This window comes from Balaenoptera physalus (genome assembly GCF_965194825.1).
Source record: "Balaenoptera physalus genome assembly, chromosome: 7".
Classification (NCBI taxonomy): Eukaryota; Metazoa; Chordata; class Mammalia; order Artiodactyla; family Balaenopteridae; genus Balaenoptera; species Balaenoptera physalus.
The window spans coordinates 96012411-96034142 of NC_138886.1; the positions used below are offsets into that span (position 1 = coordinate 96012411).

A 21732-nucleotide genomic window follows, 5' to 3' on the forward strand; every position below is an offset into this window, starting at 1 on the left:
TGTATTCAGGGCATGTTGTATGGTTATGGGGTGTTTGTGTGTGTGCATTTTCAGGAGCTGTCTATGTATATTTGGATGTGTAGAGGGCAAGTCTGTGACTATTTTCTGGGACTGGTGGATGTTGTATATGTAGGTATGTCGTGTTTGTATGATTCTGTATTCTGCAAGATGGCAGAGTTAATTCTGTGTGAGAGGTTGGGAATGTGGGGTTATGTATATGCCAGTAGTGTGGTACTGTATGTGTATTTGGAACAAAGGGCATATAGGGTGATATTATTGCATATTTGTAGTGTTCTGGGTAATTGTGGTTCTATTTGGGACTTGTGGGGAGTTATGTGTTAAATGAGTTTGTGTGTATATTCAAGGGGCATGGCCACTTGGAGGAATATTTGCTGAGGCTGTGCATTTGTAATTTTCAGTAGGAGCCTCTGAAGCTTATGTATTTTGGGAAGTGAGTATATGTGTATCTGATAAAGAGGTGGGGTTCTATGTTTCTACAGGGAAGTTGGACAATTGCATTTCTATGTATTAGAAATATGTGATATGGGTATTTGTTAGTACTTGCATATGTGTGAGCTGGCTCCTAATAGCTAGGGATAATTTGATATATGGAAGTTGTTTCATAAATGGTTTGCTGGAGACACTTCCATGTATCTTACTTGCGTATTCTAATCTGTGTGTGTGTCCATCATCAGGTTCATGCATTATCAAAGTCTGTTCATAAGGTATGGAGTTGTTAGGAGTATTCAAAGTGTATTTCTTTGGAGAATGCTAGGGTGTTTATACATGTGTTTGGTAGGAGTAAGAGGTGGTCTGTCTATATATTCGGGGTGAGGGTAGAAATATATATATATATAAACACCCCCACACACATATACAGTTTATATGTTGGGGTAGTGGTGGGGAGCTTGTATTCTGGAGAGGTAGCATAATGTATAGTGTTTGGGAGGGGATCTGTATGTTCAGGGCTTGGGAATATTTGCATGTGTGTGTCCATAGGTGTGTGAGAATTGTGTATGTATATTAGTAAGACTGCAGAGGTTGTCGGTGTTTTTCTGTTTTGAGTGTGTCTGAGCATTTGGGGGGTATACTCATGAGGAGTTTGTGGGTGTGTGTATTTGTGATTTGTGAGTATATCAGGAGGCTTAGAGTCCTCTGTGTGTCTATTTCAAAATGTAATGCCTGAAGAATTTAGTGGTGTTGCTTGTATGTGTGTTCTCAGTATTAGTGATGTGGACTTATATGTACAGTTGACCCTTGAACAACACACGTTTGAACCACACGGGTCCACTTCTAGTGGATTTTTTTTCCAGTAAATACTACAGGACTACTACATGATCCATGGATGCAGAACCACTGCATGGAGGGTTGGCGCCCTAACCCCCAAGTTGTTCAAGGGTCAGCTGTATTTGATAAGTATAGGTTATTTGTGGCTGTGTGTGTTTTTGAGTTCCTGGGGCTTCTGGGGTATGTATTCTGGGGGATGTGAGAGTTTAGTTTGTGTGTTTGGAAACCAGTAGACGGTGTAGGTTATGTGTGTGTGCAGGAATCCTGGAGTATATGTATTTTAGGGCTGTGGGATTGCATATGGGTCTTTTTGGGTTGCCCATGAGACAGTTGTGTACTTGGTGAGCCTGTGTGTTTAGGTACTCAGTGTGTACATCTGGATGGCATATTGGTTGCACATGTTTGTTTTCAGGCCCATGTTGTGTGTGTATATATAGTTGTGAGAGTGGAATGTGAATATTCAGGGTGAGTAAGGTTTTGTCTGTAAAAATTTAGGTAGTAAGAGGTGGTCTGTTTGTGTATTTATTCAGGGTGAGGGTAGAAATGTACGTGTGTGTTCAGGATATATATATATATATATATATATATATGTATATGTACAAACACATATGTGTATGTGGTATCCTTTTGGTTATATATCTGTGATGGGAGTTGAGGGTTCTACTTGGGGTGTAAGTGGATTGTGTGCACAAATTCATAGGAAAAGGTATGGGATGTGCTGCAACTGGTTCATACTATGCTGGGATAGTCAATGGTGTATATCTCTTCCCAGCTCTGTGTTCAGTGATGTCAGGTGGGTAGCTTGAAATTGGTCATGCTGGGAATATTTATACCACGTAGATAGCAGAGGTGAAGTCTTTCCCACCTTTCTCGGAGAGTTTTTTAGCACTTACCAGCACACCACTGATGTGCGTGTTTGGATGTATGTATGAAGCAAGAATATTTGGGCATCGGTGGGTACGTATGGGACACCCATGTGAATTGTGAGTGGGGCATCTGGGGCTATGGGCCCCTGTATATGTGCATTGACCCTGGTAATTGTGAATCATTGCATTGCTTCTATCAGGTTGGTCTGTCCTTTAGGGCCAAAGAATCCCCATAAATGTTGTTGATTCCCAGTAGAAATCATGCAGATGGATACAGGGGTGTCTGTACCTTAGGCAGGTGGACACTCCTTCAGCATTTGTGTGGTCCCAGCATCTGGGTCCCTAGAAGGGGGGGCCTGGTGGACAGATGGCCATGCAGAGCGGAACCTTCACAGGTGTGTTGTTGGCGTGACAGGCAGCAGTCAGAAAGTCACGGGGCTTCCTGGATACGAGGTCAGATGACCAAGGGCTCTCCCAGGAAAATACCCTGAGAATCAGTTGGACAGCTACAGGCATTACTGGCTCTTCTGGGGCACAGCTGACGTGCAAGGACACCCTCCACATGAGGTCCAGAGCCACGTGTCCCTGAGCCCAACTGCCCCAGGGTGGTGGGAACTGTTGCATATCAGGCTGGTCAACTGTATCACTAGGTCTCAACCAACCTGTCTCCGTGGAAACCTAAGTCCTCAGGGATAGGCAGGACCTCTAGGGATCAGTGAGCTGACAAGGACAGAGGTGTGGAGGCTTTGTCCCTGAGGGAGAGTTGGGGACTGAGACCTGGAGGGCCTAGGGAGTCCCACTCTGAGGAGATATGACTCTGATGTTCCCGAACCCTTTAGACATGTTCTCTGTTCTTTTCTGAAGGCTCAAGATGCTTCTAGCAGTGGGAAGCTTATCTCAGTTTCATGTTTCTCTGATAGGATGAACTGACCCTTTTATTCACTATTCCACATCGAGCTGCAAACCCATCAGATGGAACCACGTGATCATTGTGGCCACCAGCTGACCCCACAGCCACCTTGTGCCTCCCTTGGACCCACCCAGGAATTTCTGAGCCTTCTTTATGGTGAGTCTTGTGGCCTTTTCTCCCTCATTGTGAATCCTCCTGCCAATAAAACATGCTGTGAATGTTAACAAAAGGAAACCTCAACTAGAATTGGAGTCTGGAAGGCCCGTAGAGGGAGCTCTCATGCCGTGTCACTCATCATCAATTACCCCAACAGGAAGAGGTCATTTACTGACCCCAAACAGGAAGTGCAACCACTTTACTACCCCAGCTGGAGGAGGGAAGGCTTCCTTCCTGGCCAGCAACAAGAAATAGAAAATATAAATAGCTAATAGAAAATTCCGCAGTTTAGCCAATGAGAAGCCATTGTCACCTGAAGTTTCACTTTCCTCCAGTGAACTTTCATTTTTTCCCTTGATGATGATTTTCTTTCCCTGTCCCACCCTCTTTACTTTAAAAGCCTTCTGGGACTTCCTGGTGGCCCAGGGCCTAAGACTCTGCTCTTCCAATGCACGGGGCATGGGTTCGATCCCTGGTCGGGGAACTAAGATTTCCACATGCCATGTGGCGTGGCCAAAAAACAAAAAGCCTTCCATGTTGTGTAACCCGTTGAAGTATCTCCCTTTCTGTCAGATGAGATGCTGCCTGATTCATGAGTCGTTTAATAAAGCCAATTTATTCAAAATTCAAAGTAAATCTTCAAATTTACTCAGTTAAATCTTGTTTTTTAATACATTGGTGGCATTCAGAGGTGGCCACTAACAGTTGAATATGTTATCCCTCCAGAAATGTTCTGTATAAAAATATGTATGTGCACTTTTCTAAAATCCACTCTTATGATTCCTCCTGCTAACAGGATGATTTTATGATTAAATGCTTATCTTTTTAAAAAGAAAAAGATAAATATATTGGTGGCAGTGATGGGCTCTGAAGCAAATTTCTGATAACATTTGGGACAAGGAGAAACAGGTGTGGTGCCCACAACTCCTTTGAGTTCACTGTCTTTCTTGCCATTCCTGAAGGTTGTTGGTAAGCTCCTCTTGGTTTGAGCTCCATTCTCTTTGATTGAGTTTGTGCTCGCAATCTAATTGGCTTTCCTTTACAGGGCAGGTCAGTTTAGCTGGTAGAGGATTCTCCCTGAGGCCAAACCCCTAGCCTTTCAGATGGAAATTCCCAGGACACAGTAACATCTCTTGGTTATTGCCAGTATATTTTTGAGTGGTAAACCCTAGCCCCTAATTTTGTTCCCTGGATTCCACATTGGGCACTGCTGGCAGTGTAGTCTGCACTTCCCCATCTGTTTGGCATCAGCCCTCAGTTTCCATGCTTGGAACTGTTGGTGGCGGCTATAGTTCTCCATTTTGTTAGGCATCAGTTTGCAGTCCCCATTCCTTGGGATTTGCTGGTTGGATCTTTTTCCTCAGTCCAGGGATCCCTGGGAATTGGTGGTGGTGCATACCAGGCCTTCTTTTGGCCAGGACATAGTAACATCTCTTTGTTACTGCTGATATATTAAGGCGCAGTTCTTTTGTGTGTTCTTTTGGGTTGACAAAGGCTAGCTAAGGAACTGAGATCCTTTATCACCAAAGAGTTGAGAATGCCAGCTTCTGGCACACCTGCTTATTTTATATTTGAGAATTATGGTCCTGGAGGCTGTAGATATTTAGAAAGATGGCAAAATTATACTAATATTGATCTAGAATTACAATGGTCATTGTGGGGAATGTTCCAGTTAGACAAGATTGTTCATTTAAGGAAAACACTAGAGAGCAAGGGTTCCCAAATTGGACAGGGAGAATGAAATGCCTGCTTTAATTGGTATGTAAAAGTTTACAGAAGGTTTCAAGATTCCAAAATAGCTTCGTTTAGAGACTTAGAACAAAAAGCTAATGAAAAATTAAAGAGACAAAAGGTACCTGAAACAAAAGACCATAGGACGGATGTGACTGCAGATTTAACTCCTACTGTCCCCCCCCTCTTTCCTTTTTCACCTGAGTACTCTTGTTTTACTCATTTTCTGTCTGAAATACTTTTCTATTCCCAAGAGAATATTTAACAATTGCCATTTAAAGTAAAACTACCTGAGGTTGCAGGTGAGCCCCCTCAGGTGTCCTTTACCTCTTGGTCAAAGACTGAACTGAGAGCTATAGTCAAAGAATTCTCTAAACCTAGGGGGGAACCCCCAACATTTTTTGAAGAATTTAGAGTCACTGTCACGGCCTATGTCCCCAAACTGCTAGATCTTTATCCGCTTGTACACATGTTGGTAGGACTGGGGGAAGCCCCAGAATGGATGCGGGAAGCAAAATGACATAATCCCTAGGATGATATTCAAGATCCTCAACCTAAAAAGGCTTGCAGAATAACAACTAACCTTTTATAAGCTATTCCTAAAATCTTCCCTGCTCACACTTGGTCTATTATTAATTGGCCTAATAATGATTGGCCTATTATTCACTCATACAAACAAAAGAGGGGTGAATCTGTGGAAGACTTTAGAGCCAGTTTGTAGGCTCTCTTTTTACAGCATTTGGGGTTGCAAGCAATAAAAAGGCCACTCAGCCTACTTTAACTGCCCTCTTTGTAAATGGATTATCTTCTGAGATTAATGGATTGATAAAAGGGCAGAAAATAGGCTGGGAGGCTGTAGGCCTGACTGAACTCCTGACTATAGCTGAGCATTTTGAAAGGACCTTGGAGCAAGATCACAAACAGAAATCCACCAAGCTCATAGCCTTACAGTTACAACAGCTCTAAGGCAAGAGACAAAATAACACCTAGGCCTCCCCCATTACAACCTCCTAGGGGTCCATGATCAATTCGATGACCCAAAGTTGATGTTTCATTTGTAATCAGTGAGGACACTGGACAAAAAGGTTTCCTCAAAGGTGCTATGCAAACTCTTCACAAATGCTCTCGTATCTGTCTCAAAGGGAGGGCCCCCCCATGACCCTCTCCCCTAGTTGGCAGAACTCCAGAGGTTCTCTGGTAAACTATTACCAGCAATTACCTTAAACAGCCCAGAGGAAAATAGAATGAAAATTGATGAAAAACTGCCAAATTTCAGTTGATACTGGAGCTATGCTTTCTACTTTAAACCCCACTCTCATATTTTACTTTGAAATCTACATTAAACCCTAACCCTAACTGTAAACATAATTACCTAACCCTTTAACACCCTACCCCTAGCCCTAACCAGAGCTGTGCTTTCTAATCTAAATCCCACCCTCAAAGAACAACAGGTCCCTCTGAGTCAAGAGGATGTTTCCATAGTGGGAGTACCTAATAAAGTTCAGAGAGAATTTTTATCTCAACCAAGATTCCTTTTTGCTATTATGCAATATAGCCCCAGTTAATCTATTCGGTAGGAATCTCTTTTCTAACTTAAAAGGGCCAGTACATTTTGCCTCCAGTGGAGATCTCACCTTATAATTTCCTGATCAACCTGAACCTGATTATTTATGTTCCTTACAATCTGTCCTGGACATAAAAGAGGAAGTTCAGCACAAGTTCTCTAATTTGATGGAGATGCCTGCAAATTTGGGGGCTACTTCTGACGGTGTTAACATCAGAAGAATAAAAAAAATGCATACCTATAAAGATTCAGATACATGTAGCCTAACCTCTCCCTAGGTTTCCTCAACAACTATTAAAGCCTGCGGTCATACAAGGTCTCACACCTATTGTAGAAGACATAATTTCCCGGGAGGTAGTCATTCCTGTACTCTTCCCTGCAGCATGCCAGTCTTGCCTGGTTGGAAACCTGGCAGGATGGCGATTTGTCCAGGACTTGGGAGCTGTTAATAAAAATAGTTATTCCCTGTTTTCCTGTTGTTCCAAACCTAGCCACCCTTCTGTCACAAGTTTCAACTGACTTGGAATGGTGTACTCTTGGAGACCTTTGTTCACCTTTCTTCAGCATCCCGGAGACCCAACAGCCAATATCTATCTGCCTTTACTTGGAACAATCAACAATATACCTGCACTTTTATGCCTCAAGGGTTCACTGGGACCCCTTCTTTTTTCTCCCAAGTACCTCACCAAGATTTAAGTACCCTCTAGTTCCCTGAGCAATCAACCTTTTTACCATATGGAGATAACCTCCTGCTGTACTCAGCTACTGTAAAGATTCCATAAGGCATGCATAAAATATTCCATTTATTTGCTGCAACAGTTAGCTGAGAAAGAACACAAAGGAGAAATTACAGTTATCTCTAGACACTGTTCATTACCTAGGACATAATCTAAGCACTGATGGAATTCAGCTATCTCCAGAGAGAATTAGGCTGATACAGGAACTTCCTAGACTCACAACTAAGTGCTAACATTGTGGATTTCTAGGTTTAGCTGGTTATTGCAAGCTCTGGGTTCCAAATTTTTCTCTGTTACCTCTTCCACTCTATGAACTTATTAAAGATTTAGTCCCTGAATCCTTTGCTTGGGAAGATAAACATAAGCAGGCTTTTATAAGGCTAAAACAAGCACTGCAAGAGCTGCCTGCCTTAGGGTTACCCAAATGATCAGGTTCAGGTTGATCCGGAAACTTTAAGGTGAGATCTCCACTGGAGGCAAAATATATTGGCCCTTTTAAGTTAGCAAAGAGATCTCTACCTAACAGATTAACTTTAGGTTATTCAAAACCTTTTACTTTATTTGTGCATGAATGGCATAATCAGGCCCCGCGGAACTATGTGAGCATGGTAGTAAACATAGGCCTTTTGCCTATTATAGCATGCAATTTGAGTCAGTTGCTTATGCCTATCTCAGTTGTCTTAAGGTTATAGCCACAACTGCAAATTTAGTGGAAGCCTTGGCAGATTTGACTCTAGAAAATGAAGTTTATTTGCAAACTCCACACATTGTCCACAGTCTTCTTAACTCTGAATTGACAACGTTTCACTGCAAGTGTCACTAGATTCACTTCCTGTGAAATCCTGCTTTCACCACCTAATCTTTATCTTAAACTTGACAACGTTCTCAATCCTGCTACACTACTACCTCTGTCTCACAAAGGTGAGGACCATGACTGCAAGGTAACAGTGTCCCATGGGAATTCCCTGGTAGGCCATTGCTTAGGACTCCGAGCTTCCACTGCAGGGAGCGCGGGTTCGATCTCTGGTCGAGGAACTAAGATCCCACAAGCCACGTGGCGCAGCCCAAAACAAAAACAAACACAAAACACAAAAACAAAACAAACAGAAAACAATGTCCCATTTTGTGACACCGTGTCCTGAGTAAAGATGTTACCAAGTCCAAGCTTGCTGTGCTTGCCGCACGACAGGCCAATAAATCGGAGATGAGGTGTTGAGGCAAGGAATATGACTTTATTCGGAAAACCAGCAGACCGAGAAGATGGCGGATTAAAGTCTCAAAATAACCATCTTATCGGGGTTTGGATGCCAGTTTGTTTTATAGCACAGAGATGGGGAGGAGATGAGGAGGTAAAGTAAAAGGGCCATTAGTTTTGCGAATATCCCCTGGAATGGCCAGCCTCAGGGAGGGGATGTGTTAATTTCTTCTTCATTGCAGCCATCCACAGGTGGACAGAGTCCGTATGTTTCCCTGAACAAAGGCACTTTGGTTTAACATTCAGGCAGAGGAACAGGGTTCCCCGAGGCAGGCCATTATGTACAGACAGTATCCTTTTAGTGAACAAAAGCAGCGGAAGGCAAAGTTTAAAGTCAAAGAAACAGATCCAACGTGTAGTCAGATTTGGCTCCTCCCTTTTACAATTCCCTACTGTCAATGTCCATTCCACAGTCTTGTGGAAAAGGGGGTGACGGCCCTTCTAATTGCTTCGTCAGATGGAACTTTCCGGGAGAGTCCACCATCGGTGCCAGTGTTCCAAACGTTGTTTTTTTTTGTTGTTGTTCCTCTCTGGAAAGTGTCTCCTTTACACCTGTAGCCTTAAAAAAATATTCTCAGCCTAAAAGTTGAGAGTTATGATCTATTTGATGGGAATTTTGAGAGCTTCAAGCCTGGGAGGCAGCATCTCAAGGAATTTAGCAGTTTTCTATGTATGGGAAGATGCAAGAGTCTGGGCTCACTGAAATCATTCATTTGATATGTACCTCAGCTACCCGGGGCCTGTATCCTATATTCTCATATCCTGAGTTTCGTCAGGGCTCACCGGCTCACGTTGGAGGGCTGCAATCGCTAATGACTGATGTGTCAGGCAATATTCCATTTCTCAGATCCTCTCCTCTTGGTCAGGATTTTGACCAATATCTGGGAGACATTTCAGGATCAAATTTTGTCCCACGGTGCTGGGAGGCTCATCCCAGGTCAGGGGAGAATTCTTGATATGCCACTCCAGGTGCTAGTTTTTGGACTAGGCCCTATTGATAATTAAAGATCCTCTGGATCCTCTATCTAATTATGACCCAGGAGACATTTTCCCTTGTTGCTTCCTCCCATACCTAGAATCACAGTATTACAATTACTTTATGTTATAAATGTGATCTATTTCCTCAAGATGTTTAGCCATAGAAGTATTGTTGGAGGCCTGGTTACATACTGGGTACTGTAAGAGACACCAATCTTATAAAATAGACAAGATATAAGTAATGCAGCTAGTAACGTTAACAAAGACACAGTGCAGCAGGGAGACACAAAGAGCAAACAATCTGGAAACAAAGAACAATGATCAGTATAACTACTTGTAATCCAATTGCAATAGCGAGCGACCAGAGGTACCATACCTGATTTAGTGAGCCATCCGCTGTTTCAGTGTACCAGCAGTGCATACTTAGACATGCACGGCTTAATCTTTGAGACAAGCATACGCTACTGGCAGGATCAACCAGGTAGAGAGAAAAAGATAAATGTTTCAATTCTGCTTACAAGGGTATAATTTAACAAATTACTGTAAGTCATAGTTAGTTTAAGGGGAGGGTTTTGCTTACACCTGGAAAACACAGATTTAAAACAGTCATTTTTCAGATAGAAACCATAAAAATTATAACCATAGTCACCAGTTTACCCAGTCATGTGCAACTAATCGTTTTTGTTAACAGCTTTATGAAGCCATCAGGTTTCCCATTACAATTCTTCGAGTTCTTACCCAGTTCACCCTTATGGTTTGAAAACCAGAAACTTGTATTTATCCAAAGGTCCCTTCTATAAATCTTCTTGAAGAGGAAGCATTTTTGCAAAGGCATCAGAGTGAAACCATAACTGTGTACAATGACGAAAGACTTAAGAAGGCACGTTTAAATCTGATTACGATGCAATTGACAAAGTAACGTGGTTACTGCAGTGACATGCAACACTTTCCGATAATAAAGAGAATTCTGACTGGTAATATTTTACCAGGACATACCAAATTTTAGGAACTCCATATAATCTGTAGAATACCTGTATCATTTGGCATACAATGTAACCTAAGAAGATTTATTGCTTATTTGACAACACTTCCCGTGTAATTCAACATACCAAGTTAACCGAATTAGTTAATATCTCTCTTTGGGGTGTTTCAGGGGCCCTTTGAAGCACCCCAAAGTTAGCTAGAGCTCAAAGGAACTTCATTATAATTTGATTTGGGAAGTTTTGTCCGAAAAATAAGAAAAGGGTTTAAAACTGTCAGGTAGGATCACATGTCACTGTGAAACAATAGTTATTCAGTTAGCCAAAGTAACAATAAAAGATTTCAAAGGCAAGTACAGAACAGATCTCTTAAGAGGTAGAAAAACTTAAAATCTGGTATCAAAAGCAGTCCAAAATCTTAAGAAACCTTGTCTTCTTAACAGAGAGAAAAGCGAAATTCAAGTTTTGCACCAGCTTACTTTTAAAATTTATTGACTCAATTAAACTTATTTTAAACTTAGTCAATCCTGACCACGTACAGAACTCTTTTTTTCAGGGTCCACTTTCCATAAACCTTCTGTCACTTATTTTAGCACAATTCTGACTTTCAAGTGGTCAAATATCTGGAGAGACTAATTTTAGATAGACCTTCCTAAAAGATAAGTATTTTAAAAAGTTCACCTAAAGCTCTTATTTCATTTGCATTTTCTTTCCTTAAAAGTTTCTTCACATCAGGTTATTTCCTTGCTGACAAATTTGCAATAGATATAACAAGATTTTATTTAGCTTATATTAAACCTAGGCACAATAAAAGTATTATACGTAATGTTGATGACTCTAACAGCATGTCTGTATTAATTAGATCAACAAACGAAAGTTAATACCAGGTCTTAATTAATACTGACTATTTCCCAGTTCACATGAACCTGAAGCTCATTTAGCTCAATTTCTCTTGTATTTAGAATAGTTTGGTTTGTAAGTGCTCACTTTTCTTTAAGCCAATTAAATAGAGCTCATCCACAAATCAACGTCAGCAATGTTATCCAAAGACAAAAACACATACGAGGACACAAACATACAGAGACGTCATAGTTGTCATTTCAAAATTTCAGCACGGAGTCAGGTACAGCCATGTGAAACCCATCAGTTTACAAAAAGAGGTTGGATTCAAATTAGGTTTCTGACAGATGGAAAAAATCAAACTCACTTGTCTAGATGGCTGAATTATTACAGAAAAGACACTTAGGTTTTTTATTTATCCTTGATAAGTCAATTTCTAAATTACTTTACCCTCTTTTAAAAAGATGCATTTTAAAAAGATGGCAGAGATGAGGGTTCCGGAGAAGACCAGAAAGGACGTTTGCATCTCAAAGATACAGGCAAGTTTTTCCTAGGATGACTTTGTTTCCCCTTTGTTTAATATTTACAAGCCTCTTAAGATAAACAGGGAGGGTTTGGGGAGTGGTATCTATTGGAGAGTCAATCAACTCGTTCCCCACTGTCAAAGTTCCCTGGGGCTCCTGTGGGGAAATTAGAATCGGACGCCTCAAGTCCAAGGGCGTTGCCTGGCCTCTTATAGGTTGTCAGCACAAGGGAAATTGCCCTGCTGTGGAAGTGGCTCCCGGTCCAAATTGGGTGGCCTGTGGAATCTTACATGGTGATACTAAATCCGGCTCCTGTGCTCTGGGGGTTAACACAGAAACTTCTATTTGATCCCCGTGGGTAGGGGAAACAGGAGGTGGTGAATATGATGGCGGCATGGGGGGAGGGTGGGCAGTTGGAACAACTGCCGGTGCAGCTTGCTGTTTTGCAAAATACTTGTAACTGCGAGATCCTATAAAAGTTGAGTGAGCCATTCAGGGGCTACTGCCCTTCTGATCCTATATTTTGGGTCCGCACCCTATTACAATAGTATATCATGTGTTTCTTAGTCATAGGCTCAGGGCTATATTTCACCCATTTATCTAATATAGGCCCCAAAGGGCTCTCCTTCAGGGTAGATGGAGTATTTCCCATTGTGTACACCAAAACGCAAAAGACGCAAGCAAACTCTGGCATCAGTGCACACCAAACCAAGACCAAAACCAACGAACCAGTTCCCAAATCGGTTCTGAGGGGGTGTAGTGGTGTAGGGAGCAGCCGGCTGGTCCAGAAGCCCACAGGCAGCTAGGAGGAGCTGTGTTAGTCCAAAGGCTCCGGGACACATAGTCCATTCTCAGCCCAGAAGGAGCAGCCAGGGGGAACCAGTGGGAGGGCTTGACTAATTGACCTTTGTGCCTGCTATAAAGCTTATTGTTTAGCTCTTCGCCAGTAAAATATGGAGGGTTTGTACGTGGCTGCATAAATGGGTCTACGAATGATGGACAAGTGTGGTATTTGTTGCCTCCGAAGTGTGAAGAGACCTAAGTAAGACGAGTTGGGCTTGCTATAGTGTGTTGGAGGGCTGAATAGTTAACAGCTGAGGTTTAGCTGCAAGAGGAATTTCCTGGCTTTTAGAGGATCAGTTAATGCCCAGAAATTTAATAGTTGTGGACAGCCCTTGAATTTTCTGTGGGGCAGTAGCCCACCTGTATGTTATAGATGGGTCACCAACCATGTTAGGGCCTCGTGCACCAATCTCCTGAGGGGCTCTGGATTAGAACATCAGTATAGTGCCAGACGGTGCAAGGGGACACCAGGTCTTGCCAGCAAAGACTGTGGGCAATAGCTGGGCTGTTAAGATAGCCAGTAGGCAGACAGGTTAAAACATACTGGGTGCCTTCTGCAGTGAAAGTAGACTGCAGCTGGGACTCCTCAATAACTGGTACTGAATAGAACATAATAGCTAGATTGTCACAGCAAAGTAATTCCCTGGAGCCCTTTGGATATCCTTAATTAACTGGACAGTGTTGGAAATGGGAGCCTTACTAGTGGGGATCAGCATTGATATTTCAGTAGTTGCTTATAAGGCGCCACTCATTAATAGCAGGCTTTAATAGCAGCCAAATGGGGGAATTGAAAAGGAGAAATGGTGTGTTTAATGACTTCTTCTTGTCATAAATTTTGAATTTTGGGCTGCAATCCCACAGCCCCCTGTCATACATGTTATTGGGGGATATTCACTGTCTTAGGTGGCAGTCTTATGGGCTCCCAGTATTTGGCTTCCACCAGGAAGACCAGGGATTTGGGTTTGTTCCAAATGGCGTTGCAGTACATCAAGGCATCCATAGCTGTAACGGGAAAGGGTAGGGCCAAAGGCGCTACCACCACTAAACGATTTTTAATAAAGATTGTTTCAGTAGTGACATTCAATGGAAGCTGAATGCTTTCCACTCCCCTGACTATTATGCGTTGTAATCTAACGTGTGGCCCTTGCTTATAATTGAAGGGTTTCCCAGGAAGCACTGTAATTTGAGCTCCAGTTGTCAATGAGAGCCATAAGAAAAGTTGTTTATGTGTGTCCCAAGGATAATTAGAGAAGTATATGGGCAATTGTCCCAGAGGAGGGCCACGCTCCAGGGATCTGCCAGGTCCCTAAGGCAGAGGCCTTGGCAGAGGTCAGGGTACAGGATTCGGAGAGGTGACAGCTGCCCATCACTCCAGTCTGCTGAAGAGTCTGTAATGCCTGGGCAAAAATTTCTAACTTGTGCTTGGGCTGTCCCAAGGTTACGTCATTAGGGACCCCGATCTCCAGAGCTGCCAATACAGGGAGGTCTGTTAGTCATCTCATGAAGGATGGAGCTGTGTAAAAGCACCACCCCTTGGTGGAGACCAGTAAGGGCCCCAGAAGTCCCTCTATCCCTTAAGGGTCCTCTGTTGGGTTCCTGGCTGATGGGGCAGCGGGGCCCATGTGCCTTTACTGGCAAGCGAGATTTGGGGCTTCAGAAAAATTATCTTTCTCATATCTAGCTACAACATGGATGCAGTCCAATGCCTGTTGTACTGTATCTGACGTTTCTTTGAATTGTAACAGCATGGCTTTATAATTAGGGGGAACACAGTTCTCCCCCTTCCCTTGGAGAAATTTTTTCTAGAAAAATTTGCATTTCTATCATGGTATAGTTACATGTCTCTGTTTCTTGTTCATGCTGGTCATCCGATGTTTTGGTGCAATGGATGGTGACAGGGAATACCTGGAAGGGAGTTTTCCTCTTCCCTGACTCATATGCTGCCACTTCCTGTTTAGGGTGTCCCAGTCAGCCTCGGTGGGGTCAAGGGATGATTTGCAACAGCAGCAAGAACTGCAGCAACATAGGAGGCACTTACCTCAGCGGCATTTGCCCGCTCGGGGTGCCATGATGCCCCTGGTAGAGCTGCCTCTATCATGGGTTAGGGCTGTGTGGGGAACTCATGGATGTATGTTTGGGGTATAGGATGGTTTGGGGTAATAGTAAAGCTGTGTAGAGACTGTGTATGTGTGATCTGGGGAGAGATGAGGGGCCTGAGTGCCTTTATGAGTGTACGGTTGGTGTAGCACGGTGCGGCTGGGTGGTGGGGCTGGTTCTGGGTGTTTTGAGGCTGTGTGTGCAGGCATTTGAGAAGAGGTAGGGGTATGCATTTTAATGTTTTGTGTGTTGGATCTGTGTGTATTCGGAGTATAGGGGTTATACATATGCTCATCCTGTAGGGTAAGAGTTTAGGGAGTGTATTTTTGGTGTGGAGGAATTTGCAGAGACTGGGGTTGTCAGTGTAAATTGGGGTTGCTAGCTGTGTGTGTATAATCAGGGGATGTGACAGAGGCTGTTTATAGTATCTCAAGAGGGAGATGGGTGTATGTTTGTATTGGGGATGTGAGTTCATCATGTGTTCTGGGGGGAGTATTTAGGAGAAGGTTGAAAACATTGTGTCTCTCTGATGGTATTTTGTGTTTGTCTCAGCCTCTGAGGCATTGTACATACGTGGATGTTCACAGCTGTTGGGGGACTGTATGTGTTATATTTGGATTTTGGGGGTTGTGTCTTGTATTAAGAAGTATGTGAGCTTGGTTTGGATGTATTTGGCTATTGTTGAAGGGTTTGTGTGCTTGCATTGGGGGGTTATATGGGGTTGGGTGGATTTTTGTGGGATATGAGGATTTAGGTGTTTGATTATCGGGGGCCGTTGGGGGTGTGTTTTTGTATTCAAGACTGTGGCTGTGATTTTATTGGGGTTTGTAGTGCATGTATATTGGAGCAGGAGGGTTCTGGGCACACAGGCATCTGCTTATAGGTAGGGAGTTTGTGTGTTTGAGGATGTTTGGAGCTCTGTGGGGCTGTGTGTTGGTGGCACAGGCGACTGTGGGCAGGTGGAGTGTGTGTTGGGCTGGAAGGAAAACTCGAGGGCATGTTGGTGACTGTGAGGCGCCCATGTAAACTCCCACGTGGACTGACCTTTGTTCCTTCTGACCTTCTATGGCTTGGACCCATCCTGATCTTCTGTGGCAGCTACTCCCCTGGAATGGTCAGCAATACTCTGCTCATTCTTAGCCAGATGAGTCAGGAAATGTCACTTCCTCTGGCAGCTGGATGTGTCTCTTGCAAGTGAGTGGTCCTGGAGTCCAGGGTGCAGGACTGGTGGACAGATGCCGAGTGAGGCTGATTCCCCCGTGAGCCCTCTCCTCAGTGAGGTGGCCAGGAGGTCAGGGCTGTATCTCCAGAGGGTCAGACATGGCCAGTCCTCTCTAGAATGTGCTGGAGGGGCCAACTCATTGAACGGACCCTGCCAGGAGATAAACAGACCCCGAGGACAATTCCTAAGGGAGAAGCCTATACCTACCCATCTTCCACTTTCTGCTTTGGATGGCCTCTACCACAAGGTAAAAGCTAAGCCCCCTCACACGGCCCTTCTTGGCCTGGTCTTACTGACCGGCCAGTCTCTCCCCACATCCTGGCTCACTCTGGGCCCTCTGGTGATAGCAGCATGAGGCCCCCTTGCATGTCAGTTCTCACCTCCTTCCCTTGGCCCATGCTGCCCTTGCTGTTTGTCCTGCTCTTCCTCCCCCAAGGCTGTGAGTCACCTTCTCCAGGTGGGAAGGATCCACTGAAAATGCAAATTTGGGTAATTACTGCATCATCTGAGTCTCTAGCACGTGCCAGGCACTATGACGCTTGCCAAATCCATAAAACCCCACAAAGCGGATGTGCTATTAGTTGCACTTTGCAGGTGACGAAGCTGAGGTTCAGAGGTGAGCAACCATGACCAAGTACGCTGTATGTACCAGAATATCAATCAGACTGGTCAACGTATCCAATAAAGCCAAACATTAGTCTGATTAGGACGCCTAGATGCCAGGCTGTAAAGGCGCAAAATATGTCCCAGCAAGAGAAGGAGCAGTGCCAAGTACCCCAGCAAAGAAGCAGAGTTCATATCCTGCTTTCTTAATCAAAATAGCTGCAGATCAACCCACAGTTTCCTACTCTGTTAATAGGAGGAAAATACCAATGTGCGTTGTCCTATAAAACTACCTTAAGATAGTGTGTATGATCCCGAGTGCTTTGGTAATGACCCCAAATCATCATCATGAAGTTGGGATACTTCTTAAAACACTGCAAGTCTTACACACTGGCATATAGAATCTGTACAGTCAGTTCTTTGGGTAATGATGGTAGATAGAAGTGGCCCAGAAGGACAGAAGACAGAAAATAGAGCAGAAACTATTTGTCCAGAGGTGACAATGGGTCATAGCCAAGGTTCAAGCATTACTAGGGAGGTGGTGAAAATAGTAATGGGCATAGAGTGTAATAAGTCAAGGATATCTAATGTAGTTTCCAATGAAAGTTTGTGAAAGACATATAACTAAAAAGATAATAGGCTGGGAGGTGAAATAGTACAAAACATTTGATATATTTTTTACAAGGATAAAAGAAGATAGAAATGAATATTAAAGAAGTAGGTCAAATAGAAAAACTGTAACATGGTAATAACCTCACAATATGATGAGGCAACTTAGATTTATTTTGTTTAAATAAATTGGTAGACTATATTTAGAGTAGTTTTAAGTTTAAAGAGAATTTGAGCAGAGTATAGAGTTCCCATACACCCCCTCACATCTATTCTCCAAACCAAAGTTTCCCCTATTATTAATGTCTTGCATTAGTGTGGGGCATTTTTTACAATTGATGAGCCAAAGTTCATACATTCCTATTAACTAATATCCATAGTTTACATTACAGTTTACTCTGTTGCATATCCTATGGGTTTTGACGAATGTATGACAAGCATTGACCATTACAGTATCATACAGAATAGTTTAAGTGCCCTACCTTTTCCAGGATGTCATATAGCTGAAATCATACAGTATGTATCCATTTCAGTTTGGCCTCTTTCATTTAGCAATATGTGTTTAGGGTTCCTCCATGTCTCTTCCATTTAGTACTCGTATAGTTCAAGCTGCCATAACATAATACTATAGGCTTGGTGACTTTAACAACTCACAGTTCTAGAGGCTTGGAAGTCTAAGATCACGGTGCTGGCCAATTCAGTGCCTGGTGAGGGCTCTCTTCCTGGCTTGCAGACAACTGTCTTTTCCCTGTGTCCTCACATGGTGGAGAGAGACAGAAAAAACTCTCTGGTTTCCTCTTACAGGGGCACTAATAGAGCCTAATCCTCATGACATCATTTAATCTAATTACCTGCCAAAGGCCTCATCTCCAAATACCATCACTTTGTTAGAGCTTGAATATATGAATTTTGGGGGGACAGAATTCAGTTGATAGCCTCATTCTTCTAACAGTATAAAATATGACGAATAAAGAAAGCTCATCATTAAATTATCTCTTTTCTAGCAATACATAGATATTTACTTGCTTTTTATAAACCATTTACATATTTTAAGATAAATGAATTAAAGATTTAGAAAAGTAAGGTAGAACAAGATAAGAAATTGTAGGTACAAACATGTTGAAGCAAAAACACGTAAACCCCGCCGTTGCATGGTCTCAAAAATTCAGTTAGAGTTCTAAGGTCTGATTTAGGTTTCCACCTCTGGTTCATGCCATTTGCTCTACCACAACAATAGGGATGGGGTAGTATGCTAAAGTTAGGGCATTAAAAAAACCATTAGAAAACAGATACCTCGCTAAACTGAATGTTTATTTGGTGTGAATTGAGGCTGTTTCTTCTTAACGATATGATTCATATTAAAACTTGTCAGGACACAGTAAATTAACTAAACGTAACTTGGGGAGAAGTTTTACTTTCTACGCAGACAAAATTAACCGTTTTAACTCGCACGATTCAATAGCATTTAGTACCTTCACCATGTTGTGCAACCCTTACTTCTACGTGGTTCAAAAATATTTTTATCGCTGTAAAGGGAAGACCTACCCATGCTTTCTTCTACCTAACCCCTGGGCAGTCACCAATCTGCTTTGTGTCTCTATAGATATATCTATTTGGATATTTCATATAAGTGTAATTTATACAGCATGTGACCATTTATGACTGGCTTCTTTCACATAGCATAATTTTCAAGGTTCACCCATATTGTAGTATGTATCATTACCTCATTTCTTTCTTCTTCCCATCTTTAATGAGGTATAATAGAGAAATAAAAATATATATTTAAGATATACAACTTGATGTTTTGATATGCATATACATTTTTGAAATAATTGCCACAATCAAGCCAATTCACATACCCATCACCTCATATAATTACCACTTTCTTTTTTCTTTCTTTATGGTGAGAACACTTCAGATCTACCCTCTTAGCAAATTACAAGTACACAATACAGCATTGTTAACTATATGCACATTGTTGTACACTAGATTTCCAGAAATTATTCACCTTGCATAACTGAAACTTTGTACCTCGTGATCAATACCTGCCAATTTTCCCATCCCCTCATCTACTGTCAACCACTGTTCTGCACCCCACATCTATGACTATTTCAGATTCCACATAAAAGCAGCATCATGAAGTGTTTGTAGCTGTCTTTCTGTATCTGGCTTATTTCACTTAGCATAATCTCTTTCAGGTTCATCCATGTTGTCACAAATAGCAGCATTTCCTTCATTTTAAAGGCTGAATAATATTCCATCGTGTACAGGCATACCTTGGAGATACTGCAGGTTTGGTTCCAGACCACCAAAATAAAGCAAATATTGCAACAAAACAAGCCACATGAATTTTTTGGTTTACCCGTGCATATAAAACTTATGTGTAGGGCTTCCCTGGTGGTGCGGTGGTTGAGAATCCGCCTGCCAATACAGGGGACACGCGTTCGAGCCCTGGTCTGGGAAGATCCCACATGCCGCAGAGCAACTGGGCCCGTGAGCCACAATTACTGAGCCTGCGCGTGTGGAGCCTGTGCTCCGCAACAAGAGAGGCCGCTATAGTGAGAGGTCCGTGCACCACGATGAAGAGTGGCCCCCGCTCGCCGCAACTAGAGAAAGCCCTGGCACAGAAACGAAGACCCAACACAACCACAGATAAATAAATAAATAAATAAATAAATAAATAAATAAATAAATAAATAAATAAATAAAAAACTTATGTGTATACTATATTATAGTATGTTAATATGCGATAGCATTATGTCTAAAAACCAATGTTCATACCTTAATTTTAAAGTAATGCTAATTGGGAAAATGGCACCAATGGACTTAATGCAGGATTGCCACAAACCTTCAATCTGTAGACAACATAGTATCAGCAAAGCACAATAAAATGAGATATGCCTGTTTATATACCACACTCTATTTATCCATTCATGAATCTACAGACACTTCGGTTGATCCAATATCTTGGCTACTGTGAAAAGTAAACATGGAAGTGCATATGTCTCTTCACGATACCGATTTCATTTCCTTTTGCTATATACCCAGAAGTGGGATTGCTGAGTCATAAGGTAGTTGTATTTTTAATGTTTTGAGGAACTTCAATACTGTTTTCCTTAGTGGCTGTATCAATTTACATACCCAACAGAAATGCACGAGGGTTCCCTTTTCTCCACATCCTCATCAACACTTGTTATCTTTTGTCTTTTTGATAATTGCCATTGTAACAGGTGTGAGGTGATATCTCATTGTGGTTTGACTTGCATTTCTCTGACAGTTAGTGATGTTGAGCACCTTTTCATACATCTGTTGGCCATTTATATGCCTCCTTTGGAGAAATGTCTATTCAAGTCCTTTGCCCATTTTTAAAACTAAATTTATTTTATTTATTTATTTATTTTTGGCTGTGTTGGGTCTTTGTTGCTGAGCGTGGGCTTTCTCTGGTTGAGGCGAGTGAGGGCTACTCTGTTGTGGTGCACGGGCTTCTCATTGCAGTTGCTTCTCTCATTGCAGAGCACGATCTCTAGGTGCGCAGGCTTTAGGAGTTGTGGCTCACAGTCTCTAGAGCACAGGCTCAGTGGTTGTGGCGTGTGGACTTAGTTGCTCCACAGCATGTGGGATCTTTCTGGACCAGGGCTCCAACCTGTGTCCCCTGCATTGGCAGGTGGATTCTTAAGCACTGCACCACCAGGGAAGTCCCCCATTGGGATTTTAATAGGGATTGCATTGAATCTGTGGATCACTTTGGGTAGTATGGATATTTTAATGATAGTAAATCCTCCAGTTCATGGACATGGGATGTCTTTCCATATTATCAGTGTCATCTTTAATTTTCCTCATCCATTTTTTATACTTTTCAATGTAGAGATCTTTCACCCCTTTGGCTAAATTTATTCCTAAGTATTTTATTCTTTGTAATGAAATTAAGAATGGGGTTGTTTTCTTAATTTCCTTTTTTGGGTAGGTCATTCCTTTTGTATAATGACTTCTATATGCTGATTTTATATCCTGCAACTGTACTAAACTTACCTATGAGTTCTAACAGTTTTTTGGGTTTTATTTATTTATTTATTTATGATTGGGTGTGTTGGGTCTTCGTTTCTGTGCGAGGGCTTTCTCTAGTTGTGGCAAGCGGGGGCCACTATTCATCGTGGTGCGTGGGCCTCTCACTATCGCGGCCTCTTGTTGCGGAGCACAGGCTCCAGGCGTGGAGGCTCAGTAGCTGTGGTTCACGGGCCCATTTGCTCCGTGGCATGTGGGATCTTCCCACACCAGGGCTCGAAGCCGTGTCCCCTGCATTGGCAGGCAGATTCTCAACCACTGCACCACCAGGGAAGCCCCTCTAACAGTTTTTATTGCTGTTGTTGTTGAATCTTTAGGATTTTCTACATGTATGATCATGTCATCTGCAAACAGAGGTAATTTTATTTCTTCCTTTCTGATTTGGATGCATTTTATTTCTTTTTCTTGCCTAATTCCTCCGTCTTCCAGTGCTATGTTGAATAGAAGTGGTAAGTGTGGACATTCTTG

The 21732-nt window shown here is 42.4% G+C and overlaps 1 long non-coding RNA gene across 2 annotated transcripts; it reads left to right on the top strand.

The window, feature by feature from the left end:
* The first annotated feature begins 2733 nt into the window (after positions 1-2733).
* Positions 2734-21247, top strand: LOC309664538. 2 transcript variants are annotated; one of them, XR_014265905.1, is made up of 3 exons: positions 2734-3219; positions 11769-11843; positions 20148-21247. It is a non-coding gene; the product is annotated as an uncharacterized lncRNA (long non-coding RNA). The 2 variants fall into 2 exon arrangements; XR_014265906.1 differs by lacking the exon at positions 20148-21247 and adding an exon at positions 19401-19462.
* The last annotated feature ends 485 nt before the right edge of the window (positions 21248-21732 follow it).